Source organism: Carassius gibelio, chromosome A11 (genome assembly GCF_023724105.1).
Source record: "Carassius gibelio isolate Cgi1373 ecotype wild population from Czech Republic chromosome A11, carGib1.2-hapl.c, whole genome shotgun sequence".
Taxonomy (NCBI): Eukaryota; Metazoa; Chordata; class Actinopteri; order Cypriniformes; family Cyprinidae; genus Carassius; species Carassius gibelio.
Genome location: NC_068381.1, coordinates 24,389,508 through 24,411,816, shown reverse-complemented (window position 1 = coordinate 24,411,816; position 22,309 = coordinate 24,389,508). Strand labels below are relative to the sequence as shown.

The window sequence follows — 22,309 nt, the reverse complement described above, 5'->3', positions numbered from 1 at the left end:
CTTGTGGGCCACTTTCCATAAATGTGGCCAGTGTGGGCGCAGGGTTTTGTAGTGGCCTGTTGCTTTTGGTGTGTGACTGTAACAATGTGATAATAATTTGGCAATACAAGAATCATCCGAAGGGACGGTTTACTGAAATATATAGTGTTGCATGCATTCAAGGGACATGTTTGTTGACTCACACATGGTTCAGTTTTTTGGCCAGAATCCTGTGATTGCTGAATTTATACCTCGAACTGGTAATTAAGGTCTTGTCCAGGTGAAAATACTTGTGTCATGCATCTGAAAACACACATGGCAACCGTTATCTAGAGGAAAAACTGCCTATCGTCGGTCTGTCAAGGTACAAAACTGACATGTTGTGAGGTTAATAATGAAAGTGAGACCAATTTTTAATATGCTAATTATTCGCTCGTTCAGTTTAATGCAGATTACAAATTATTCTCAATGTCCAGGTGGCAATTAGTGATAAGGCTTCAAAATGGCAAGCCTGTGACATCAAAACCACATGGCATTGCACCCTTCAAAGTAGTAAAGCGGTTACAGAGTAGCAATGAAATTGTTCATTCTAGAATCAACTGGCCCACCAGCCTGCATTTTGTGAGACGAATGGCAATACCAAAGCATGTCCGTGTCTCCCCTAGACATCGGAATGGGTGTGCAGAATGTGCCTTTTTTTGGAAAAAATAGAAGAATGCCTAGAGAGTTGCCTTTTCTTTTGGACTTTGGAGAAAAAAAACACAACAACAAAATAAGCCGGAGAAAAACAAGCACAGAGCGAGCCAGCCAGGAGTCGAACCTAGAATCTTCTGATCCGTAGTCAGATGCGTTATCCATTGCGCCACTGGCCCACCAAAAGTAAAGACCCCCGATTGTTACAGACTTGTTGGTTTTCGATGTGACGGTGGCAAGCATTGATGTCTGCTCATTCTCACCTTGTTATCAGGAGAACAGACTACCAGCCCTCCAGCCCTCCAGCCCACCAGCCCAGCAGCCCACGAGCCCTCCCTGGTGGTCTAGTGGTTAGGATTCGGCGCTCTCACCGCCGCGGCCCGGGTTCGATTCCCGGTCAGGGAAAGCTCTTTTGCCTTCCAATTGTGGACTGCGAATTCAAGCTCTGCTGACAGCTGTGAGAAAGCCAGCTCCAAGCCAAAACATTGGTGGGAACATGAAAAAAACACCTCCTTCGAGCCGGAGTTGAACCAGCGACCTAAGGATGGCCAACACTCCAACCTACAGTCCTCCACTCTACCAGCTGAGCTATCGAAGGGGCTAAGGGCTAGTCAGAACCTCGACATATCAGGGTTCTGTAGCTCTACTGCTGGCCAAAAAGTCACTTCTGGTGCAGGAAGATTTGCTGGATTTTTGAGGAGGGAAGCAAAAAGGAGCATGCATTCCCATACCGGGAGTTGAACCCGGGCCGCCTGGGTGAAAACCAGGAATCCTAACCGCTAGACCATATGGGATTTGGACACTTTAAACTGGCCATGGGCTTCTGGCGCACTTTCCATACATGTGGTCAGCGTGGGCGCAGGACCTTGTAGTGGCCTGTTGCTTTAGTTCTGTGACTGTAACAATGTGATAATAATTTGGCAAAACAAGAATTATCCAAAAGGACGGTTTTCTGAATTATATAGTGTTGTATGCATTCAGGGAATCTGTTTTTTCACTCAACCCGGGGGTTCAGTGTATTTGGGCAGATTCCTGTGATTGCAGAATTGATTCCTCAAACTGGTAATTAAGCTCTTGTCCAAGTGAAAATACTCGTGTCATCCATTTGAAAACACACACGGCAACCTTTATCTAGAGGAAAAACTGGAGTCAACCCCTGGCTGCGTACGAGAAAACCAGGAATCCTAACTGCTAGACCATATGGGAACTGGCCAGCTTTAACTGGCCACAAGCTTGTGGGCCACTTTCCATAAATGTGGCCAGTGTGGGCGCAGGGTTTTGTAGTGGCCTGTTGCTTTTGGTGTGTGACTGTAACAATGTGATAATAATTTGGCAATACAAGAATCATCCGAAGGGACGGTTTACTGAAATATATAGTGTTGCATGCATTCAAGGGACATGTTTGTTGACTCACACATGGTTCAGTTTTTTGGCCAGAATCCTGTGATTGCTGAATTTATACCTCGAACTGGTAATTAAGGTCTTGTCCAGGTGAAAATACTTGTGTCATGCATCTGAAAACACACATGGCAACCGTTATCTAGAGGAAAAACTGCCTATCGTCGGTCTGTCAAGGTACAAAACTGACATGTTGTGAGGTTAATAATGAAAGTGAGACCAATTTTTAATCCGCAAAATTGCTGATTATTCGCTCGTTCAGTTTAATGCAGATTACAAATTATTCTCAATGTCCAGGTGGCAATTAGTGATAAGGCTTCAAAATGGCAAGCCTGTGACATCAAAACCACATGGCATTGCACCCTTCAAAGTAGTAAAGCGGTTACAGAGTAGCAATGAAATTGTTCATTCTAGAATCAACTGGCCCACCAGCCTGCATTTTGTGAGACGAATGGCAATACCAAAGCATGTCCGTGTCTCCCCTAGACATCGGAATGGGTGTGCAGAATGTGCCTTTTTTTGGAAAAAATAGAAGAATGCCTAGAGAGTTGCCTTTTCTTTTGGACTTTGGAGAAAAAAAACACAACAACAAAATAAGCCGGAGAAAAACAAGCACAGAGCGAGCCAGCCAGGAGTCGAACCTAGAATCTTCTGATCCGTAGTCAGATGCGTTATCCATTGCGCCACTGGCCCACCAAAAGTAAAGACCCCCGATTGTTACAGACTTGTTGGTTTTCGATGTGACGGTGGCAATCATTGATGTCTGCTCATTCTCACCTTGTTATCAGGAGAACAGACTACCAGCCCTCCAGCCCTCCAGCCCACCAGCCCAGCAGCCCACGAGCCCTCCAGCCCTCCCTGGTGGTCTAGTGGTTAGGATTCGGCGCTCTCACCGCCGCGGCCCGGGTTCGATTCCCGGTCAGGGAAAGCTCTTTTGCCTTCCAATTGTGGACTGCGAATTCAAGCTCTGCTGACAGCTGTGAGAAAGCCAGCTCCAAGCCAAAACATTGGTGGGAACATGAAAAAAACACCTCCTTCGAGCCGGAGTTGAACCAGCGACCTAAGGATGGCCAACACTCGAACCTACAGTCCTCCACTCTACCAGCTGAGCTATCGAAGGGGCTAAGGGCTAGTCAGAACCTTGACATATCAGGGTTCTGTAGCTCTACTGCTGGCCAAAAAGTCACTTCTGGTGCAGGAAGATTTGCTGGATTTTTGAGGAGGGAAGCAAAAAGGAGCATGCATTCCCATACCGGGAGTTGAACCCGGGCCGCCTGGGTGAAAACCAGGAATCCTAACCGCTAGACCATATGGGATTTGGACACTTTAAACTGGCCATGGGCTTCTGGCGCACTTTCCATACATGTGGTCAGCGTGGGCGCAGGACCTTGTAGTGGCCTGTTGCTTTAGTTCTGTGACTGTAACAATGTGATAATAATTTGGCAAAACAAGAATTATCCAAAAGGACGGTTTTCTGAATTATATAGTGTTGTATGCATTCAGGGAATCTGTTTTTTCACTCAACCCGGGGGTTCAGTGTATTTGGGCAGATTCCTGTGATTGCAGAATTGATTCCTCAAACTGGTAATTAAGCTCTTGTCCAAGTGAAAATACTCGTGTCATCCATTTGAAAACACACACGGCAACCTTTATCTAGAGGAAAAACTGGAGTCAACCCCTGGCTGCGTACGAGAAAACCAGGAATCCTAACTGCTAGACCATATGGGAACTGGCCAGCTTTAACTGGCCACAAGCTTGTGGGCCACTTTCCATAAATGTGGCCAGTGTGGGCGCAGGGTTTTGTAGTGGCCTGTTGCTTTTGGTGTGTGACTGTAACAATGTGATAATAATTTGGCAATACAAGAATCATCCGAAGGGACGGTTTACTGAAATATATAGTGTTGCATGCATTCATGGGACATGTTTGTTGACTCACACATGGTTCAGGTTTTTGGCCAGAATCCTGTGATTGCTGAATTTATACCTCGAACTGGTAATTAAGGTCTTGTCCAGGTGAAAATACTTGTGTCATGCATCTGAAAACACACATGGCAACCGTTATCTAGAGGAAAAACTGCCTATCGTCGGTCTGTCAAGGTACAAAACTGACATGTTGTGAGGTTAATAATGAAAGTGAGACCAATTTTTAATATGCTGATTATTCGCTCGTTCAGTTTAATGCAGATTACAAATTATTCTCAATGTCCAGGTGGCAATTAGTGATAAGGCTTCAAAATGGCAAGCCTGTGACATCAAAACCACATGGCATTGCACCCTTCAAAGTAGTAAAGCGGTTACAGAGTAGCGATGAAATTGTTCATTCTAGAATCAACTGGCCCACCAGCCTGCATTTTGTGAGACGAATGGCAATACCAAAGCATGTCCGTGTCTCCCCTAGACATCGGAATGGGTGTGCAGAATGTGCCTTTTTTTGGAAAAAATAGAAGAATGCCTAGAGAGTTGCCTTTTCTTTTGGACTTTGGAGAAAAAAAAACACAACAACAAAATAAGCCGGAGAAAAACAAGCACAGAGCGAGCCAGCCAGGAGTCAAACCTAGAATCTTCTGATCCGTAGTCAGACGCGTTATCCATTGCGCCACTGGCCCACCAACAGTAAAGACCCCCGATTGTTACAGACTTGTTGGTTTTCGATGTGACGGTGGCAAGCATTGATGTCTGCTCATTCTCACCTTGTTATCAGGAGAACAGACTACCAGCCCTCCAGCCCTCCAGCCCACCAGCCCAGCAGCCCACGAGCCCTCCAGCCCACCATCCCTCCCTGGTGGTCTAGTGGTTAGGATTCGGCGCTCTCACCGCCGCGGCCAGGGTTCGATTCCCGGTCAGGGAAAGCTCTTTTGCCTTCCAATTGTGGACTGCGAATTCAAGCTCTGCTGACAGCTGTGAGAAAGCCAGCTCCAAGCCAAAACATTGGTGGGAACATGAAAAAAACACCTCCTTCGAGCCGGAGTTGAACCAGCGACCTAAGGATGGCCAACACTCCAACCTACAGTCCTCCGCTCTACCAGCTGAGCTATCGAAGGGGCTAAGGGCTAGTCAGAACCTCGACATATCAGGGTTCTGTAGCTCTACTGCTGGCCAAAAAGTCACTTCTGGTGCAGGAAGATTTGCTGGATTTTTGAGGAGGGAAGCAAAAAGGAGCATGCATTCCCATACCGGGAGTTGAACCCGGGCCGCCTGGGTGAAAACCAGGAATCCTAACCGCTAGACCATATGGGATCTGGACACTTTAAACTGGCCATGGGCTTCTGGCGCACTTTCCATACATGTGGTCAGCGTGGGCGCAGGACCTTGTAGTGGCCTGTTGCTTTAGTTCTGTGACTGTAACAATGTGATAATAATTTGGCAAAACAAGAATTATCCAAAAGGACGGTTTTCTGAATTATATAGTGTTGTATGCATTCAGGGAATCTGTTTTTTCACTCAACCCGGGGGTTCAGTGTATTTGGGCAGATTCCTGTGATTGCAGAATTGATTCCTCAAACTGGTAATTAAGCTCTTGTCCAAGTGAAAATACTCGTGTCATCCATTTGAAAACACACACGGCAACCTTTATCTAGAGGAAAAACTGGAGTCAACCCCTGGCTGCGTACGAGAAAACCAGGAATCCTAACTGCTAGACCATATGGGAACTGGCCAGCTTTAACTGGCCACAAGCTTGTGGGCCACTTTCCATAAATGTGGCCAGTGTGGGCGCAGGGTTTTGTAGTGGCCTGTTGCTTTTGGTGTGTGACTGTAACAATGTGATAATAATTTGGCAATACAAGAATCATCCGAAGGGACGGTTTACTGAAATATATAGTGTTGCATGCATTCAAGGGACATGTTTGTTGACTCACACATGGTTCAGTTTTTTGGCCAGAATCCTGTGATTGCTGAATTTATACCTCGAACTGGTAATTAAGGTCTTGTCCAGGTGAAAATACTTGTGTCATGCATCTGAAAACACACACGGCAACCGTTATCTAGAGGAAAAACTGCCTATCGTCGGTCTGTCAAGGTACAAAACTGACATGTTGTGAGGTTAATAATGAAAGTGAGACCAATTTTTAATCCGCAAAATTGCTGATTATTCGCTCGTTCAGTTTAATGCAGATTACAAATTATTCTCAATGTCCAGGTGGCAATTAGTGATAAGGCTTCAAAATGGCAAGCCTGTGACATCAAAACCACATGGCATTGCACCCTTCAAAGTAGTAAAGCGGTTACAGAGTAGCGATGAAATTGTTCTTTCTAGAATCAACTGGCCCACCAGCCTGCATTTTGTGAGACGAATGGCAATACCAAAGCATGTCCGTGTCTCCCCTAGACATCGGAATGGGTGTGCAGAATGTGCCTTTTTTTGGAAAAAATAGAAGAATGCCTAGAGAGTTGCCTTTTCTTTTGGACTTTGGAGAAAAAAAACACAACCACAAAATAAGCCGGAGAAAAACAAGCACAGAGCGAGCCAGCCAGGAGTCGAACCTAGAATCTTCTGATCCGCAGTCAGACGCGTTATCCATTGCGCCACTGGCCCACCAAAAGTAAAGACCCCCGATTGTTACAGACTTGTTGGTTTTCGATGTGACGGTGGCAAGCATTGATGTCTGCTCATTCTCACCTTGTTATCAGGAGAACAGACTACCAGCCCTCCAGCCCTCCAGCCCTCCAGCCCACCAGCCCAGCAGCCCACGAGCCCTCCAGCCCACCATCCCTCCCTGGTGGTCTAGTGGTTAGGAATCGGCGCTCTCACCGCCGCGGCCCGGGTTCGATTCCCGGTCAGGGAAAGCTCTTTTGCCTTCCAATTGTGGACTGCGAATTCAAGCTCTGCTGACAGCTGTGAGAATGCCAGCTCGAAGCCAAAACATTGGTGGGAACATGAAAAAAACACCTCCTTCGAGCCGGAGTTGAACCAGCGACCTAAGGATGGCCAACACTCCAACCTACAGTCCTCCGCTCTACCAGCTGAGCTATCGAAGGGGCTAAGGGCTAGTCAGAACCTCGACATATCAGGGTTCTGTAGCTCTACTGCTGGCCAAAAAGTCACTTCTGGTGCAGGAAGATTTGCTGGATTTTTGAGGAGGGAAGCAAAAAGGAGCATGCATTCCCATACCGGGAGTTGAACCCGGGCCGCCTGGGTGAAAACCAGGAATCCTAACCGCTAGACCATATGGGATCTGGACACTTTAAACTGGCCATGGGCTTCTGGCGCACTTTCCATACATGTGGTCAGCGTGGGCGCAGGACCTTGTAGTGGCCTGTTGCTTTAGTTCTGTGACTGTAACAATGTGATAATAATTTGGCAAAACAAGAATTATCCAAAAGGACGGTTTTCTGAATTATATAGTGTTGTATGCATTCAGGGAATCTGTTTTTTCACTCAACCCGGGGGTTCAGTGTATTTGGGCAGATTCCTGTGATTGCAGAATTGATTCCTCAAACTGGTAATTAAGCTCTTGTCCAAGTGAAAATACTCGTGTCATCCATTTGAAAACACACACGGCAACCTTTATCTAGAGGAAAAACTGGAGTCAACCCCTGGCTGCGTACGAGAAAACCAGGAATCCTAACTGCTAGACCATATGGGAACTGGCCAGCTTTAACTGGCCACAAGCTTGTGGGCCACTTTCCATAAATGTGGCCAGTGTGGGCGCAGGGTTTTGTAGTGGCCTGTTGCTTTTGGTGTGTGACTGTAACAATGTGATAATAATTTGGCAATACAAGAATCATCCGAAGGGACGGTTTACTGAAATATATAGTGTTGCATGCATTCAAGGGACATGTTTGTTGACTCACACATGGTTCAGTTTTTTGGCCAGAATCCTGTGATTGCTGAATTTATACCTCGAACTGGTAATTAAGGTCTTGTCCAGGTGAAAATACTTGTGTCATGCATCTGAAAACACACATGGCAACCGTTATCTAGAGGAAAAACTGCCTATCGTCGGTCTGTCAAGGTACAAAACTGACATGTTGTGAGGTTAATAATGAAAGTGAGACCAATTTTTAATATGCTGATTATTCGCTCGTTCAGTTTAATGCAGATTACAAATTATTCTCAATGTCCAGGTGGCAATTAGTGATAAGGCTTCAAAATGGCAAGCCTGTGACATCAAAACCACATGGCATTGCACCCTTCAAAGTAGTAAAGCGGTTACAGAGTAGCAATGAAATTGTTCATTCTAGAATATCCATTGCGCCACTGGCCCACCAAAAGTAAAGACCCCCGATTGTTACAGACTTGTTGGTTTTCGATGTGACGGTGGCAAGCATTGATGTCTGCTCATTCTCACCTTGTTATCAGGAGAACAGACTACCAGCCCTCCTGCCCTCCAGCCCACCAGCCCAGCAGCCCACGAGCCCTCCAGCCCACCATCCCTCCCTGGTGGTCTAGTGGTTAGGATTCGGCGCTCTCACCGCCGCGGCCCGGGTTCGATTCCCGGTCAGGGAAAGCTCTTTTGCCTTCCAATTGTGGACTGCGAATTCAAGCTCTGCTGACAGCTGTGAGAAAGCCAGCTCCAAGCCAAAACATTGGTGGGAACATGAAAAAAACACCTCATTCGAGCTGGAGTTGAACCAGCGACCTAAGGATGGCCAACACTCCAACCTACAGTCCTCCGCTCTACCAGCTGAGCTATCGAAGGGGCTAAGGGCTAGTCAGAACCTCGACATATCAGGGTTCTGTAGCTCTACTGCTGGCCAAAAAGTCACTTCTGGTGCAGGAAGATTTGCTGGATTTTTGAGGAGGGAAGCAAAAAGGAGCATGCATTCCCATACCGGGAGTTGAACCCGGGCCGCCTGGGTGAAAACCAGGAATCCTAACCGCTAGACCATATGGGATCTGGACACTTTAAACTGGCCATGGGCTTCCATACTTTCCATACATGTGGTCAGCGTGGGCGCAGGACCTTGTAGTGGCCTGTTGCTTTAGTTCTGTGACTGTAACAATGTGATAATAATTTGGCAAAACAAGAATTATCCAAAAGGACGGTTTTCTGAATTATATAGTGTTGTATGCATTCAGGGAATCTGTTTTTTCACTCAACCCGGGGGTTCAGTGTATTTGGGCAGATTCCTGTGATTGCAGAATTGATTCCTCAAACTGGTAATTAAGCTCTTGTCCAAGTGAAAATACTTGTGTCATCCATTTGAAAACACACACGGCAACCTTTATCTAGAGGAAAAACTGGAGTCAACCCCTGGCTGCGTACGAGAAAACCAGGAATCCTAACTGCTAGACCATATGGGAACTGGCCAGCTTTAACTGGCCACAAGCTTGTGGGCCACTTTCCATAAATGTGGCCAGTGTGGGCGCAGGGTTTTGTAGTGGCCTGTTGCTTTTGGTGTGTGACTGTAACAATGTGATAATAATTTGGCAATACAAGAATCATCCGAAGGGACGGTTTACTGAAATATATAGTGTTGCATGCATTCAAGGGACATGTTTGTTGACTCACACATGGTTCAGTTTTTTGGCCAGAATCCTGTGATTGCTGAATTTATACCTCGAACTGGTAATTAAGGTCTTGTCCAGGTGAAAATACTTGTGTCATGCATCTGAAAACACACATGGCAACCGTTATCTAGAGGAAAAACTGCCTATCGTCGGTCTGTCAAGGTACAAAACTGACATGTTGTGAGGTTAATAATGAAAGTGAGACCAATTTTTAATATGCTGATTATTCGCTCGTTCAGTTTAATGCAGATTACAAATTATTCTCAATGTCCAGGTGGCAATTAGTGATAAGGCTTCAAAATGGCAAGCCTGTGACATCAAAACCACATGGCATTGCACCCTTCAAAGTAGTAAAGCGGTTACAGAGTAGCGATGAAATTGTTCATTCTAGAATCAACTGGCCCACCAGCCTGCATTTTGTGAGACGAATGGCAATACCAAAGCATGTCCGTGTCTCCCCTAGACATCGGAATGGGTGTGCAGAATGTGCCTTTTTTTGGAAAAAATAGAAGAATGCCTAGAGAGTTGCCTTTTCTTTTGGACTTTGGAGAAAAAAAACACAACAACAAAATAAGCCGGAGAAAAACAAGCACAGAGCGAGCCAGCCAGGAGTCGAACCTAGAATCTTCTGATCCGTAGTCAGACGCGTTATCCATTGCGCCACTGGCCCACCAAAAGTAAAGACCCCCGATTGTTACAGACTTGTTGGTTTTCGATGTGACGGTGGCAAGCATTGATGTCTGCTCATTCTCACCTTGTTATCAGGAGAACAGACTACCAGCCCTCCAGCCCTCCAGCCCTCCAGCCCACCAGCCCAGCAGCCCACGAGCCCTCCAGCCCACCATCCCTCCCTGGTGGTCTAGTGGTTAGGATTCGGCGCTCTCACCGCCGCGGCCCGGGTTCGATTCCCGGTCAGGGAAAGCTCTTTTGCCTTCCAATTGTGGACTGCGAATTCAAGCTCTGCTGACAGCTGTGAGAAAGCCAGCTCCAAGCCAAAACATTGGTGGGAACATGAAAAAAACACCTCCTTTGAGCCGGAGTTGAACCAGCGACCTAAGGATGGCCAACACTCCAACCTACAGTCCTCCGCTCTACCAGCTGAGCTATCGAAGGGGCTAAGGGCTAGTCAGAACCTCGACATATCAGGGTTCTGTAGCTCTACTGCTGGCCAAAAAGTCACTTCTGGTGCAGGAAGATTTGCTGGATTTTTGAGGAGGGAAGCAAAAAGGAGCATGCATTCCCATACCGGGAGTTGAACCCGGGCCGCCTGGGTGAAAACCAGGAATCCTAACCGCTAGACCATATGGGATTTGGACACTTTAAACTGGCCATGGGCTTCTGGCGCACTTTCCATACATGTGGTCAGCGTGGGCGCAGGACCTTGTAGTGGCCTGTTGCTTTAGTTCTGTGACTGTAACAATGTGATAATAATTTGGCAAAACAAGAATTATCCAAAAGGACGGTTTTCTGAATTATATAGTGTTGTATGCATTCAGGGAATCTGTTTTTTCACTCAACCCGGGAGTTCAGTGTATTTGGGCAGATTCCTGTGATTGCAGAATTGATTCCTCAAACTGGTAATTAAGCTCTTGTCCAAGTGAAAATACTCGTGTCATCCATTTGAAAACACACACGGCAACCTTTATCTAGAGGAAAAACTGGAGTCAACCCCTGGCTGCGTACGAGAAAACCAGGAATCCTAACTGCTAGACCATATGGGAACTGGCCAGCTTTAACTGGCCACAAGCTTGTGGGCCACTTTCCATAAATGTGGCCAGTGTGGGCGCAGGGTTTTGTAGTGGCCTGTTGCTTTTGGTGTGTGACTGTAACAATGTGATAATAATTTGGCAATACAAGAATCATCCGAAGGGACGGTTTACTGAAATATATAGTGTTGCATGCATTCAAGGGACATGTTTGTTGACTCACACATGGTTCAGTTTTTTGGCCAGAATCCTGTGATTGCTGAATTTATACCTCGAACTGGTAATTAAGGTCTTGTCCAGGTGAAAATACTTGTGTCATGCATCTGAAAAAACACATGGCAACCGTTATCTAGAGGAAAAACTGCCTATCGTCGGTCTGTCAAGGTACAAAACTGACATGTTGTGAGGTTAATAATGAAAGTGAGACCAATTTTTAATATGCTGATTATTCGCTCGTTCAGTTTAATGCAGATTACAAATTATTCTCAATGTCCAGGTGGCAATTAGTGATAAGGCTTCAAAATGGCAAGCCTGTGACATCAAAACCACATGGCATTGCACCCTTCAAAGTAGTAAAGCGGTTAAAGAGTAGCGATGAAATTGTTCATTCTAGAATCAACTGGCCCACCAGCCTGCATTTTGTGAGACGAAATGGCAACACCAAAGCATGTCCGTGTCTCCCCTAGACATCGGAATGGGTGTGCAGAATGTGCCTTTTTTTGGAAAAACTAGAAGAATGTCTAGAGAGTTGCCTTTTCTTTTGGACTTTGGAGAAAAAAAACACAACAACAAAATAAGCCGGAGAAAAACAAGCACAGAGCGAGCCAGCCAGGAGTCGAACCTAGAATCTTCTGTTCCGTAGTCAGACGCGTTATCCATTGCGCCACTGGCCCACCAAAAGTAAAGACCCCCGATTGTTACAGACTTGTTGGTTTTCGATGTGACGGTGGCAAGCATTGATGTCTGCTCATTCTCACCTTGTTATCAGGAGAACAGACTACCAGCCCTCCAGCCCTCCAGCCCTCCAGCCCACCAGCCCAGCAGCCCACGAGCCCTCCAGCCCACCATCCCTCCCTGGTGGTCTAGTGGTTAGGATTCGGCGCTCTCACCGCCGCGGCCCGGGTTCGATTCCCGGTCAGGGAAAGCTCTTTTGCCTTCCAATTGTGGACTGCGAATTCAAGCTCTGCTGACAGCTGTGAGAAAGCCAGCTCCAAGCCAAAACATTGGTGGGAACATGAAAAAAACACCTCCTTCGAGCCGGAGTTGAACCAGCGACCTAAGGATGGCCACCACTCCAACCTACAGTCCTCCGCTCTACCAGCTGAGCTATCGAAGGGGCTAAGGGCTAGTCAGAACCTCGACATATCAGGGTTCTGTAGCTCTACTGCTGGCCAAAAAGTCACTTCTGGTGCAGGAAGATTTGCTGGATTTTTGAGGAGGGAAGCAAAAAGGAGCATGCATTCCCATACCGGGAGTTGAACCCGGGCCGCCTGGGTGAAAACCAGGAATCCTAACCGCTAGACCATATGGGATCTGGACACTTTAAACTGGCCATGGGCTTCTGGCGCACTTTCCATACATGTGGTCAGCGTGGGTGCAGGACCTTGTAGTGGCCTGTTGCTTTAGTTCTGTGACTGTAACAATGTGATAATAATTTGGCAAAACAAGAATTATCCAAAAGGACGGTTTTCTGAATTATATAGTGTTGTATGCATTCAGGGAATCTGTTTTTTCACTCAACCCGGGGGTTCAGTGTATTTGGGCAGATTCCTGTGATTGCAGAATTGATTCCTCAAACTGGTAATTAAGCTCTTGTCCAAGTGAAAATACTCGTGTCATCCATTTGAAAACACACACGGCAACCTTTATCTAGAGGAAAAACTGGAGTCAACCCCTGGCTGCGTACGAGAAAACCAGGAATCCTAACTGCTAGACCATATGGGAACTGGCCAGCTTTAACTGGCCACAAGCTTGTGGGCCACTTTCCATAAATGTGGCCAGTGTGGGCGCAGGGTTTTGTAGTGGCCTGTTGCTTTTGGTGTGTGACTGTAACAATGTGATAATAATTTGGCAATACAAGAATCATCCGAAGGGACGGTTTACTGAAATATATAGTGTTGCATGCATTCAAGGGACATGTTTGTTGACTCACACATGGTTCAGTTTTTTGGCCAGAATCCTGTGATTGCTGAATTTATACCTCGAACTGGTAATTAAGGTCTTGTCCAGGTGAAAATACTTGTGTCATGCATCTGAAAACACACATGGCAACCGTTATCTAGAGGAAAAACTGCCTATCGTCGGTCTGTCAAGGTACAAAACTGACATGTTGTGAGGTTAATAATGAAAGTGAGACCAATTTTTAATCCGCAAAATTGCTGATTATTCGCTCGTTCAGTTTAATGCAGATTACAAATTATTCTCAATGTCCAGGTGGCAATTAGTGATAAGGCTTCAAAATGGCAAGCCTGTGACATCAAAACCACATGGCATTGCACCCTTCAAAGTAGTAAAGCGGTTACAGAGTAGCGATGAAATTGTTCTTTCTAGAATCAACTGGCCCACCAGCCTGCATTTTGTGAGACGAATGGCAATACCAAAGCATGTCCGTGTCTCCCCTAGACATCGGAATGGGTGTGCAGAATGTGCCTTTTTTTGGAAAAAATAGAAGAATGCCTAGAGAGTTGCCTTTTCTTTTGGACTTTGGAGAAAAAAAACACAACAACAAAATAAGCCGGAGAAAAACAAGCACAGAGCGAGCCAGCCAGGAGTCGAACCTAGAATCTTCTGATCCGTAGTCAGACGCGTTATCCATTGCGCCAAGGCCGGCGCCCATTAGTCGAGGTAAAGATCCTAAAAGACGCACAGGTACGCGAGTTCGCGGCCCGCTCCGACCAGTGATGTAATTCCTGGAATGTGTTCGTTTTGACGCTGCTGATGCACGCGTGCGTAATCATCATTATCCCCCGTAATTTAATCGAACGTAAATTCGTACCCCGCACTTTAATTTGGGAACTTTCCAGGGTAAACAAACACGTTATGTACGTTTCATTCATACCGGACGCCGGAGGGCGCTCTCTCGCATTAACTCCAAAACGGACTCGTAGAAGCACCAACTTGTGACCACTATGTGACGCACGCTACAGGAAATACCTTATATGGACAAAGGCATCCAGCTGGATAAAAAAAGCCGAAATTATTTGACAGATAAAACGTGACTATTCATTGCAAAAATACATGATTTGTGTTTTTGTGCATTTTCATAACAAAATACATGAATAACGCAGCGCTTACTGACACTTTTTTTTTCAGTATAATATATTATTTTTACAGTATAACATTATATTATATTATTATATGTTCTGACTTATTCTGGAAGTCCCTGTTTCTTTGTGTGTGTGTTTTACTGTTATGTAATACTGGAATACTTAAAAACATGTTTTTTTTTTTTGCAAACTACAATTACAGTGAGAAATAGGCACAAAAACATTGTGAGTGCAAAGATTAACAACCCTTTTTATTTGCAAATATAAAGTCATTATATAAAATTATAACAACAGTGCAAATATATATACATTTACAAATATTGTGAGAATACAAATAGGAACAATAACAATAGTGTGAGGGCAAATATTAACAACCCTTTTAATCTGCATATATATTTTAAAGCCAATAAAACATTTAGAACAGTAATGCAATTTTGTACAGTATACACCAAAAATGTTTACCACAATAATAAAATTTGTACATATCAGTGTAAAAACCAAAACAAACATTTGCAGTGCAATTTTGACATCAGACTAAGAAAATAATAATAATTAATAGTAAACAAAGACAAACATTTACCACAGTAGTGCAATTATGACATATTTGCTTAAAAAAAAAAGTAAATAAAAAAATAGTTTTTACCACTGTAGTGGACTTTTCATATATTAGCCAAAATAATAATAAAAAACATAAACATACCGTTTATATTATATATCTATCTTGGATGTGCTTGTAAGCACATGCTACCACAGTGAAGCGGGACACCCTCATTCCATCACAGCGCACCGCGTTTGGGTAGAGAGCACAGAGCCTTGTGAAAATGGCCTTCGGTTGCAGTCAGGCCACTGTGCAGGACTGTGAGCCCCAACGAAACACCTGCAAATTACAACAGAATACATATTATTAATGTAAGATTGTTTTCATTGTGTGATCTTATTTTTATTTTACCTTTCCTATGCTGTCTGTTTTGCTTTGTGTTGTCTAAATGTTCATTTATAATATGTGCGCATAGTTATGTTGTCTCTCTTTGTTTTGTTTTTAGATTGATGTTGAAATGTCATATCAATAAATCAGTTCTCTACTGTGTTGTGGAATAATTACAGGGTGTTGTTAGTCAGCCTGTCAGGTTTTTTTCACAATAATGACTGCATATTATCCCACTTATTACATGGCTACTTACTAAAGTACAGTAAAAGACAAATTATTTGACTCAACATGATACAAAATGATTTTAATGATTTAAGAAATGATTGCCTTGTTTCTTCTAAATTAAATATTCCAATGTACAGTTGGAACTGTGTTCATAGCAATGTAACATACTTAGCAACCTAATATATATAGTCAGAATAAAACGTAAATCACAACTAATAATTTATGTTGTAATCAGGCTAAGTTTGAACTTAACAGGCTACAGGAAGATAAGCTAGTCATGAAGGTGTCAGGTTTTAGGTGATATTTCAGCCAGTTTCAGATATATTATATATATTTTATATAAAAAATGTGTAGACCCTATGTTTACTAAGCGTAACATACCTTTTGCTGCTCTCCACACCTGGGGCCACAATCTTCTTAGTGGCCCTGAATCGTCCCTGTTTTAGGTTGGTTTGGTTAAGTGGTGGGTAAATGGTCTTTTTCTTGTCATACTCCCCCAATGCCTGCCATAGGGAGTTGATCTTGATGCACTCTTCTCCCGGCAAAGCCAGACGGTGGTCTCTGAGGCTAACCAAAAACTCTGCCAAGTCCTGCACGGCTCCATACCCCTCAATATTATCAGGTCCAACGTAATCCTAAAATGAAAGATAATTTAGGAACTTTTGATAGCATCAGTGAATACAAATATTCACATGAAAGCACATCCAATGTAACCCAGATTATGCTTACACACATGTAAATGTACATAAAAAATAAACTGGACGATCCGTTTCTGCAGATAATCGGTCCACTGTGGCAACATTAAAAAGGTAAATATTTATTTTAAATTTGTATTTATGCCTTTCAATGTGATAAATACAAATTTATAGTTAGTGTGATAACAAATACGAAACCTTTATGAATACTTTAGTAAAACTCACAGCTATGTGCTCCAGGAAAGAGTTCTAGATTTGATTGAGTGTGCAGTGAGCTGCTGACAGGAGATGACACTGATGATGGAGGGACCACAAACAGTGATGACGTGGGGCTGGTTGCTGGAGGAGTTGGAAATGATGCTGCAGATGCTGCAGACACTGATGCTTGTGAAGAGGCAGCAGGTGTCCGTTCAGTGTCAAAGGTGGGGACAGTGATGTCCTGAAACTCCTCAAGTTCAGCATAACCTTCATCCACCTCTATACCAACCTCAGTAGTCTCTGACTCTTCAATGGCCAACTTGTAGTCCTGCAGAACTTTACCAGTTTGCTGGTAAAGATATTCCACTCCAATAAGCTCACCTTTAAAATAGTAAAACATTGACAATTAGATAATATACCACAATATTATATTATAACTCAGTTCCTCAGTTTCCTTTGCAAATCATTAGCTAAAGATTAATTAAAGCTGACAACTGGAAGTTGAAGTGCATAGCTTTGGCCACTGTAGTAATTAACATATACATTTAAATCATTAGTTAATATAATGTTATTACTCAACTTATACATTAAAGTACATTTGACTGGTAACAATTTATTTATTACTTAATCTATTAATCATATAGAATGTTTATTAGTTGCTGATGTAGTAATCATTAATAAATGGTTTAAGTTAGTCCTTCATGAGTTTACATTAACTCGTGATTATCTGTGCATTCTTGAAGCATGAATTAATGCATATTTGTGCACCAGTATTGTAATTTTATTGATAAAAGACTCACTTACATTGCAAATGTTGTTTAGAAGTTAATCGATGACCGTTATCTTCTTCTTCTTCACCATAGACAGTAAAAGTGATCCTTAAATCTCCGGTAGTTTTTAATGTTATCAATTGATCTACTTACTACGAAGAATCGCGGATGAGGAACGGGCGCTGATTGGCAAATTCGCGGTTGCGATACGAGCGCTGATTGGCAAATTCGCGGTTGCGATACGAGCGCTGATTGGCAAATTCGCGGTTGCGATACGAGCGCTGATTGGCTAAAATATAAGTTTCATGGTTGCAGCCGGGAACGTGATTGGCTGTCATAACAAAGAATAACCACGACCTACAGGTGACATGGAGCGCCACTGGCCCACCATTAGTAAAGACCCCCGATTGTTACAGACTTGTTGGTTTTCGATGTGACGGTGGCAAGCATTGATGTCTGCTCATTCTCACCTTGTTATCAGGAGAACAGACTACCAGCCCTCCAGCCCACCAGCCCACCAGCCCACCAGCCCACGAGCCCTCCAGCCCTCCTGCCCACCAGCCCACGAGCCCTCCAGCCCACCATCCATCCCTGGTGGTCTAGTGGTTAGGATTCGGTGCTCTCACCGCCGCGGCCCGGGTTTGATTCCCGGTCAGGGAAAGCTCTTTTGCCTTCCAATTGTGGACTGCGATTTTCAAGCTCTGCTGACAGCTGTGAGAAAGCCAGCTCCAAGCCAAAACATTGGTGGGAACATGAAAAAAACACCTCCTTCGAGCCGGAGTTGAACCAGCGACCTAAGGATGGCCAACACTCCAACCTACAGTCCTCCGCTCTACCAGCTGAGCTATCGAAGGGGCTAAGGGCTAGTCAGAACCTCGACATATCAGGGTTCTGTAGCTCTACTGCTGGCCAAAAAGTCACTTCTGGTGCAGGAAGATTTGCTGGATTTTTGAGGAGGGAAGCAAAAAGGAGCATGCATTCCCATACCGGGAGTTGAACCCGGGCCGCCTGGGAGAAAACCAGGAATCCTAACCGCAGGCCATGGGCTTCTGGCGCACTTTCCATACATGTGGTCAGCGTGGGCGAAGGACCTTGTAGTGGCCTGTTGCTTTAGTTCTGTGACTGTAACAATGTGATAATAATTTGGCAAAACAAGAATTATGCAAAAGGACGGTTTTCTGAATTATATAGTGTTGTATGCATTCAGGGAATCTGTTTTTTCACTCAACCCGGGGGTTCAGTGTATTTGGGCAGATTCCTGTGATTGCAGAATTGATTCCTCAAACTGGTAATTAAGCTCTTGTCCAAGTGAAAATACTCGTGTCATCCATTTGAAAACACACACGGCAACCTTTATCTAGAGGAAATACTGGAGTCAACCCCTGGCTGCGTACAAGAAAACCAGGAATCCTAACTGCTAGACCATATGGGAACTGGCCAGCTTTAACTGGCCACAAGCTTGTGGGCCACTTTCCATAAATGTGGCCAGTGTGGGCGCAGGGTTTTGTAGTGGCCTGTTGCTTTTGGTGTGTGACTGTAACAATGTGATAATAATTTGGCAATACAAGAATCATCCGAAGGGACGGTTTACTGAAATATATAGTGTTGCATGCATTCAAGGGACATGTTTGTTGACTCACACAAGGTTCAGTTTTTTGGCCAGAATCCTGTGATTGCTGAATTTATACCTCGAACTGGTAATTAAGGTCTTGTCCAGGTGAAAATACTTGTGTCATGCATCTGAAAACACACATGGCAACCGTTATCTAGAGGAAAAACTGCCTATCGTCGGTCTGTCAAGGTACAAAACTGACATGTTGTGAGGTTAATAATGAAAGTGAGACCAATTTTTAATATGCTGATTATTCGCTCGTTCAGTTTAATGCAGATTACAAATTATTCTCAATGTCCAGGTGGCAATTAGTGATAAGGCTTCAAAATGGCAAGCCTGTGACATCAAAACCACATGGCATTGCACCCTTCAAAGTAGTAAAGCGGTTACAGAGTAGCGATGAAATTGTTCATTCTAGAATCAACTGGCCCACCAGCCTGCATTTTGTGAGACGAATGGCAATACCAAAGCATGTCCGTGTCTCCCCTAGACATCGGAATGGGTGTGCAGAATGTGCCTTTTTTTGGAAAAAATAGAAGAATGCCTAGAGAGTTGCCTTTTGTTTTGGACTTTGGAGAAAAAAAACACAACAACAAAATAAGCCGGAGAAAAACAAGCACAGAGCGAGCCAGCCAGGAGTCGAACCTAGAATCTTCTGATCCGTAGTCAGACGCATTATCCATTGCGCCACTGGCCCACCAAAAGTAAAGACCCCCGATTGTTACAGACTTGTTGGTTTTCGATGTGACGGTGGCAAGCATTGATGTCTGCTCATTCTCACCTTGTTATCAGGAGAACAGACTACCAGCCCTCCAGCCCACCAGCCCACCAGCCCAGCAGCCCACGAGCCCTCCAGCCCTCCCTGGTGGTCTAGTGGTTAGGATTCGCCGCTCTCACCGCCGCGGCCCGGGTTCGATTCCCGGTCATGGAAAGCTCTTTTGCCTTCCAATTGTGGACTGCGAATTCAAGCTCTGCTGACAGCTGTGAGAAAGCCAGCTCCAAGCCAAAACATTGGTGGGAACATGAAAAAAACACCTCCTTCGAGCCGGAGTTGAACCAGCGACCTAAGGATGGCCAACACTCCAACCTACAGTCCTCCGCTCTACCAGCTGAGCTATCGAAGGGGCTAAGGGCTAGTCAGAACCTCGACATATCAGGGTTCTGTAGCTCTACTGCTGGCCAAAAAGTCACTTCTGGTGCAGGAAGATTTGCTGGATTTTTGAGGAGGGAAGCAAAAAGGAGCATGCATTCCCATACCGGGAGTTGAACCCGGGCCGCCTGGGTGAAAACCAGGAATCCTAACCGCTAGACCATATGGGATTTGGACACTTTAAACTGGCCATGGGCTTCTGGCGCACTTTCCATACATGTGGTCAGCGTGGGCGAAGGACCTTGTAGTGGCCTGTTGCTTTAGTTCTGTGACTGTAACAATGTGATAATAATTTGGCAAAACAAGAATTATGCAAAAGGACGGTTTTCTGAATTATATAGTGTTGTATGCATTCAGGGAATCTGTTTTTTCACTCAACCCGGGGGTTCAGTGTATTTGGGCAGATTCCTGTGATTGCAGAATTGATTCCTCAAACTGGTAATTAAGCTCTTGTCCAAGTGAAAATACTCGTGTCATCCATTTGAAAACACACACGGCAACCTTTATCTAGAGGAAAAACTGGAGTCAACCCCTGGCTGTGTACAAGAAAACCAGGAATCCTAACTGCTAGACCATATGGGAACTGGCCAGCTTTAACTGGCCACAAGCTTGTGGGCCACTTTCCATAAATGTGGCCAGTGTGGGCGCAGGGTTTTGTAGTGGCCTGTTGCTTTTGGTGTGTGACTGTAACAATGTGATAATAATTTGGCAATACAAGAATCATCCGAAGGGACGGTTTACTGAAATATATAGTGTTGCATGCATTCAAGGGACATGTTTGTTGACTCACACATGGTTCAGTTTTTTGGCCAGAATCCTGTGATTGCTGAATTTATACCTCGAACTGGTAATTAAGGTCTTGTCCAGGTGAAAATACTTGTGTCATGCATCTGAAAACACACATGGCAACCGTTATCTAGAGGAAAAACTGCCTATCGTGGGTCTGTCAAGGTACAAAACTGACATGTTGTGAGGTTAATAATGAAAGTGAGACCAATTTTTAATATGCTGATTATTCGCTCGTTCAGTTTAATGCAGATTACAAATTATTCTCAATGTCCAGGTGGCAATTAGTGATAAGGCTTCAAAATGGCAAGCCTGTGACATCAAAACCACATGGCATTGCACCCTTCAAAGTAGTAAAGCGGTTACAGAGTAGCAATGAAATTGTTCATTCTAGAATCAACTGGCCCACCAGCCTGCATTTTGTGAGACGAATGGCAATACCAAAGCATGTCCGTGTCTCCCCTAGACATCGGAATGGGTGTGCAGAATGTGCCTTTTTTTGGAAAAAATAGAAGAATGCCTAGAGAGTTGCCTTTTCTTTTGGACTTTGGAGAAAAAAAACACAACAACAAAATAAGCCGGAGAAAAACAAGCACAGAGCGAGCCAGCCAGGAGTCGAACCTAGAATCTTCTGATCCGTAGTCAGATGCGTTATCCATTGCGCCACTGGCCCACCAAAAGTAAAGACCCCCGATTGTTACAGACTTGTTGGTTTTCGATGTGACGGTGGCAAGCATTGATGTCTGCTCATTCTCACCTTGTTATCAGGAGAACAGACTACCAGCCCTCCAGCCCTCCAGCCCACCAGCCCAGCAGCCCACGAGCCCTCCAGCCCTCCCTGGTGGTCTAGTGGTTAGGATTCGGCGCTCTCACCGCCGCGGCCCGGGTTGGATTCCCGGTCAGGGAAAGCTCTTTTGCCTTCCAATTGTGGACTGCGAATTCAAGCTCTGCTGACAGCTGTGAGAAAGCCAGCTCCAAGCCAAAACATTGGTGGGAACATGAAAAAAACACCTCCTTCGAGCCGGAGTTGAACCAGCGACCTAAGGATGGCCAACACTCCAACCTACAGTCCTCCACTCTACCAGCTGAGCTATCGAAGGGGCTAAGGGCTAGTCAGAACCTCGACATATCAGGGTTCTGTAGCTCTACTGCTGGCCAAAAAGTCACTTCTGGTGCAGGAAGATTTGCTGGATTTTTGAGGAGGGAAGCAAAAAGGAGCATGCATTCCCATACCGGGAGTTGAACCCGGGCCGCCTGGGTGAAAACCAGGAATCCTAACCGCTAGACCATATGGGATTTGGACACTTTAAACTGGCCATGGGCTTCTGGCGCACTTTCCATACATGTGGTCAGCGTGGGCGCAGGACCTTGTAGTGGCCTGTTGCTTTAGTTCTGTGACTGTAACAATGTGATAATAATTTGGCAAAACAAGAATTATCCAAAAGGACGG

General features: G+C 44.8%; 6 non-coding genes across 6 annotated transcripts; 5 read left to right on the top strand and 1 right to left on the bottom strand.

Moving 5' to 3' along the window:
* The first annotated feature begins 1,005 nt into the window (after nucleotides 1-1,005).
* On the top strand, nucleotides 1,006-1,077 carry trnae-cuc (transfer RNA glutamic acid (anticodon CUC)). Its single transcript has one exon. It is a non-coding gene; the product is annotated as a tRNA-Glu (tRNA).
* A 1,848-nt stretch (nucleotides 1,078-2,925) lies between these two features.
* trnae-cuc (transfer RNA glutamic acid (anticodon CUC)) lies at nucleotides 2,926-2,997 on the top strand. The gene has a single exon. It is a non-coding gene; the product is annotated as a tRNA-Glu (tRNA).
* Nucleotides 2,998-6,531: 3,534 nt separating this feature from the next.
* Nucleotides 6,532-6,604, bottom strand: trnar-gcg (transfer RNA arginine (anticodon GCG)). Its single transcript has one exon. It is a non-coding gene; the product is annotated as a tRNA-Arg (tRNA).
* Nucleotides 6,605-8,446: 1,842 nt separating this feature from the next.
* On the top strand, nucleotides 8,447-8,518 carry trnae-cuc (transfer RNA glutamic acid (anticodon CUC)). Its single transcript has one exon. It is a non-coding gene; the product is annotated as a tRNA-Glu (tRNA).
* A 1,853-nt stretch (nucleotides 8,519-10,371) lies between these two features.
* On the top strand, nucleotides 10,372-10,443 carry trnae-cuc (transfer RNA glutamic acid (anticodon CUC)). The gene has a single exon. It is a non-coding gene; the product is annotated as a tRNA-Glu (tRNA).
* Nucleotides 10,444-12,300: 1,857 nt separating this feature from the next.
* Nucleotides 12,301-12,372, top strand: trnae-cuc (transfer RNA glutamic acid (anticodon CUC)). Its single transcript has one exon. It is a non-coding gene; the product is annotated as a tRNA-Glu (tRNA).
* The last annotated feature ends 9,937 nt before the right edge of the window (nucleotides 12,373-22,309 follow it).